Source organism: Orbicella faveolata, unplaced genomic scaffold (assembly GCF_042242905.1).
Source record: "Orbicella faveolata isolate gen_17 unplaced genomic scaffold, um_ofav_v1 contig_3, whole genome shotgun sequence".
Taxonomy (NCBI): Eukaryota; Metazoa; Cnidaria; class Anthozoa; order Scleractinia; family Merulinidae; genus Orbicella; species Orbicella faveolata.
Window position 1 is genome coordinate 1,905,001 of NW_028301558.1, and position 5,561 is coordinate 1,910,561.

Below are 5,561 nucleotides of genomic sequence, written 5' to 3' on the forward strand. Positions count from 1 at the left end.
AGTGCCCGAGACTTTCTATCCATCAAGATTCTTTTTAAGTGTGATTTTTTAAGATTTTTTTTAAGCACGGTGACCTATCCGTTTTATTGTAATTTTCGAAACAACGGCAACTTTTATTTGTTAAGAATCACGTTAAGGATTCAACCAAAAATTCCAGAAGGTTCCAGAAAATCCGGAAATTGTTGAATTTCCGAAGAGTGAACCATTCAGCCGAAAATCAGATGGGACGGAAATTTCCAGGAAAAAAATTTAGTCCCTCACGAGGTTGTCCTCTTTTTCGGAAAACGTGTAAATTTACAATTTTGTATTCAGCACTTGTTCTTTTGGCCGCGATCACAGCGAATTGGACATCCCAGGCAAAGATGACGGCGACGCGTATTTGAAAATGGATTGATATTCTACTTTAGAATCTTGCCACTCGTCTGTCGATCGATAGTAGCTACAGCTAAATTCATCAAGAAAGCGTTTAATTCTAATAAAAATAATGCCCCATGGTTTACCGGTTTGTTTTGCAGAGGCTGGCTAAGAAATGTACGAAGATTTTTATATAACGCGTGCAGAGCCACTGTACCACTCAGTAAAGCCTTTATTCCGTTTGTTTCTATAATTGCGATCTACATCTACATCTACATTATGGGGGTCTTGCAAAGGGAGGCATGCTCCCATCACTGCAAGACATTAAATAAAAAAATAAAAAGCAGGGTGGGGGTGAAGGGGGTGGGGTAAAAAACCTTAAAAATATATAATAAAATATGTACATAATTTAAAAAGATTACTAAGATATAAACCTCGATATAATTAAAATATAAGATATAAACCTCGATATATTTAAAAAGATTACTACGATATAAACCTCGCGATATAAACCTCGAAGTCATTGAAAAATTCCAAGCGAACAAAAGTGCGGTTTATCGTTTCCATCCTGGTGCAGCTGGTGAACAGGAAAATCCTGTTCCATTCGCTCCCGGAATTTTCCGGAAATTCACATCGGAATTTTTGGTCGAATTGAAAGCGCCCTTGGTAACAAATGAACTCAAAAATTTTGGTTGTCATGTGACTGTCCATACGTTCGTCAGTCCGTCAGTCCGTCAGTCCGTCAGTCCGTCAGTCCGTCAGTCCATACCTAGCCCCTTGCGCTAGACCGCTAACAGCCTCCCTATTTTTTTAAGCGAGCGAAATGAGCCTAACAAAGAATCTGTTTTTCTCGGTCCCTACCCCTACCCTGTCAAGTCTCCCGTTTTGCACTGGCATCCAGTTCTCCCACGATTATATCCGAGAGTTCAACTATCCAATAAAAATATGAGAAAATAGAGGACTGTGAACAGTCTTCCCTTGCCCAAATTTACAAGCTTACGGTTTTCATTCATTACATAGATAATTACTTCTTTTGGCCTTAAAATGGAAAAAAAGGAACACCAACCAATGTTTAAAAGGCACCGAACAGGAAAATTAAGGAGTAGTGAGTCAAAACTGGAGAATTTTTCTTCTCTTCGATAGTGGCAAAGACACGACGATCAGTGCGCTTTCAACTGTGTTTTAAATAGAGATCGTCGATTTAATGCAGCTTTCAGGACTTCAGAAAACTAATGTGGTGATGTGCAGAATTGTGTCAAAGTTAGTTTAGATTATTTAAAGGACTAGTAAAGCTACGGCCGATAAAATGACTGCAAATAATGATACTCAAATTACGCTTTAGCGCGAATAAATTATTCCCCCGCAGTGAACGTGGTCATTATATCCGCCACTAGGCACAGACACTTAAAGCAATAACTGTTTTAGTTCCCAAAGCAATAGGATAAAATACCTGAAAAAAAATTGACGAGGTAGACGGGATTGAAAAGGCAACTGTTCACTGACTTTCAAGGTATGTCAGTGTCACCAAAACTCGTTTTTTGATATTCGATCGAGAGCTCGGCATAGCTATCTTCTTTTTTTTTTTTCTTTTGAAAAGTTCCAATAAAGTTCAAAGCCTTACCTGGTCGATCGTTTTTCTGTCGTTCTAGCGCTTCTAAATAGCCTTCTGTAGCGTTGTATTTAATAAACAACGTATAGTTTGAGGTATAATTTTGTGCAACAGCCGCCATTCGAGCAAAATCTCTTGTATTGGTACATAAAACTGACTAAAATGATATATGTGGGAGGAACTGAACTATGGTTTTTCAGGTTTTGCACTGAAATGAATAGAAAATTGAAAAAGAAACGAATAAAAAATGTCGCTGTCTGTTAAAAACTGACAACGCTCAAAAATGAATATTTATTAATTTATTGTCATTGGCGTCCTTTGTCTTCTATGATCTGTTCGGTCATGGTTCGGTAAAGGACAAATAGGAATTTTATTTTCTTCGGCTGGGTAGCAGCTAGGTGGATAAGGGTGTTTACTTGTCAACTGCTTTAGAGACCGAAGCAGATACAAGATATGATCTGTATGTCATTTCCTTCCATGTAGTGCAAGCTGTCGGTTGTCTAAACCGGTGCCTTTAGTTTTAAACTCTTCAATATTAAACGACGAAGTTATCCACCTCATATTTCGTCCCACAAAACTGTGCCCTGGTTACTTCAGCCGGGCATAATAGTTAAAAGATAACTGCGATCTGACGGATTTTTTAAAGATGGCAATTCTTGAAAAACACCTTGTGAAGGACAATCCCTTTGTTCCGAAATAGAAAAAGAAGCCGACCCGTTAAATTTTTATGATGATTGAACAAATTTTGGCGGCTTTGTTTGTGGTGCCTTTCTTAAAGAGGTTTGTGTTTCCCGGCGAAAAATTAGCTGCATAATTTTCACATTCGTACAATTTGTGTACGGCGTTTACAAAATTTTATCGACGTCCATTGATGTTTTCACTGTCTCATTCTTCGTTTTACTTTGATTATAGTTTTCCAAGAGACTTGCAGCCGACTTTTACAAAAAATGCAGTTTCTATTTGCTAGGCATCAAACGATTTCCCGCGATCTTGCCCTTTCGTTTCATTTATTTCCATATTATCACTGACTATTGTTTACTGTCGTTTTTTCAGAGTATTTTTACGTCAACTATAACATTTTCTATTCCCATTTCATTTTATTGGCGCTGTTTTGCGGACTTGTTTATATTCAATTAACAGTTCATCATAGAAAAAAATCTTATCTTGGTGTACGAATGCAACCGTTAGAATGAGCTGTGTGAATCGCTTATCTTTTTTGATTATGTATTCGGTTTAGTCCAGGCTGAATTGGAATTTCAAAAGAACTAACTGATGTTGAAAATCCACTCTTTAAAATTTGCATGTCAAATCGATGTAAAAGAGGGTTTCCGAGATATTCTATTTGTTGTACGAAAACACTAAAACGATGTTTTGGACTCACCGACACAAGTTAGCTTTTAACCGGTCTGCTGTTCTTCCTGTTATCATTTCAGAGAGAGGATCGCAGTTGTAGTAAGACACCTTGACTGTTTTAGCGCCAGAACCGTGTTTCGTGTTTCGTGTTCAGACCCGAGACTTGAAAACAAAGCAAACATTTTTGAAAGTCCGTATACGACGTATACAGTTTTATTTAAGCGTAATTTCAACACATTTCAATGAAATAAGCTTTAGCTAAGCTTTTGACATTGAGGGGACGTCGTGTAATAGTGTTTGGTAGTGCACCGGTTAAACCAAAATCCTCTAAAGAATCTGCTCTTACCCGTTATTAAACAAAAATTTGATCGGTGAATTCATTCGGGTTCTTTCCCTTCACGCGTAAATAGAAAAGTAAATTTGGGAAATGCGAGGTTAAATTGTTAACGACTGTATTTTCTTGGAATTAACGCGCGATGCAGGACTGTTTTCTCAAGTAATGTAACAACCGTCAGTATATTTGGTTGAAATCGGAGTTGTCAGAAAGACTGCTGGTAAACAGTCTTTCTAAATAAGAGTATAGTACTTCCTTTTTTCCGAATTCAGAGGGAATTTTATCTACATGCTACATTGAAGAGTAAGGTAAAATTACGATGAAAATCAATTACCTTTGTGTTTAGATAACTTCAGTTGAAGCAAATTCGAGTGAGAGCGAGCGGGCGCAGATCATCTAAAAACCAGACTAAGCGCAGGTGCAATACAGTTAACATCTTCTGAAAGCCACAACTATATGATATAAAAGCGTATGATCCGGAGCTGATCCAGAGCCGTTGTACCGTAATTTGATGCTAGTGATAAATCATCAGTAGTTGAGCCGGGACTCGACAATGAGCGGATCTTTTTCAAACCAGTTGGCGAGAAAGTGGCGGCACTTTTGTTCCTCAGACAACGGAGACAACGGGTTGAAATATAAATATTTTAATCACAAATCAGTTTGGAGAATATTAGTTGACAATGTGCTCCTCCATATAAAAAAGATGCATTGTTTGGGCGATCGGAGTAGTTGAAATTAGATTCTAAGATGTCCTCCATAAAGGAGTCATCAGCGGCCTAAACAGCCATGCTGTTTAAAGCACAAAATTTGAAAGAAATGTTTTAAAAAACTGTAAAAAAAGGACGGCAAATAGGAATTCCAGCCCCTGTCTCCAACTCAGACCTATATCGCCCGGAGCGTGACTTTTCATTGTCCGTCCTTACTAATACCTCACTTGCAATTGGTCGCCGGCAAACATCCGATATCACCAACCACGCGAAACAAAGAACAAAGCGCTGGTGTATCTAGTTTTCCACAGATCCAAAAATAGTAATATCTCTCCTTATTCATTGACAATATTTCGAAACACGCGTTCAAGCGAAAAGTTTATTTCCTTTCGTGGTTGATCCTCGGTCAGCTCTTTGCATCATTTAAGTCATCATCTCTCTCATAGAATGAGCCCGCGATATGGTCACGTGATACTGGTCAGGTGTCAACTGACCATAACATGGATGTCCAATATCAAAGAGGGACGCTACAAACCGAGGGTGCGTGTCTGTCAACCTATTAGCTGTTGTATGGCTGCCTTCTTAATTGCGCGACTCCGTCGTCGTCGTCGGTGTCGCCGTCGTCGTGCGTACGTGTCCACGAGCAATACTGTTAGCCATGATAGCCATGAATAAAAAATAAATTTATTTAAAAAATAAAAAAAAATTAAAAATAATAAAAAAAATTAAAACAGAACGACAAAAAAAAAAAAAGAAAAAAAAAGAAAAAAAAGATAACCATGAGAAAATCAATTCATGGGTTTGATTTGGCGTACGTGCAAACGGATGTACGGACAATCACGTGTCAACCAAAATTTTGTCAGCTTGATGGGTTAACAAAGTTTCGCAGCTATGGTGATCCGCTCGCCCGCCCCAGGAGCTTCGGAGGCTGCCCAAGGACCAGCTCACAAACCAGTTCCGAAAAATCCTTATAAAAGCTGATGCCAATTACAATCCTGTGGATAAGCAAGGACCACCACAACAGAATTATAAAACACCTGATCCTGTCACTGTGTCAACATGATTTCTTTATGGAAGTTCGCGCGAAAATGTTCCAACATTGATTTTTTTCTGAGCCTTTTATTACTGTAAGATGATCAGTTAGTTATGTCAGAAGTGTAAATAAAATGGGGGGTCACCGACTTCGTTTTGAAGAGAGCATGCT

At 38.4% G+C, this 5,561-nt stretch overlaps 1 protein-coding gene across 1 annotated transcript in view; it reads right to left on the reverse strand.

Annotated features, from left to right (window-relative positions):
* Window positions 1–4,249, reverse strand: part of LOC110048742 (protein naked cuticle homolog 1-like) — a 26,284-nt gene extending 22,035 nt beyond the window's left edge. Inside the window, exon 1 of the mRNA XM_089297950.1 lies at window positions 3,985–4,249. The gene's annotated coding sequence lies outside the window, so the exon portion shown is untranslated. The remainder of the gene's footprint in view (window positions 1–3,984) is intronic.
* Window positions 4,250–5,561: the final 1,312 nt, after the last annotated feature.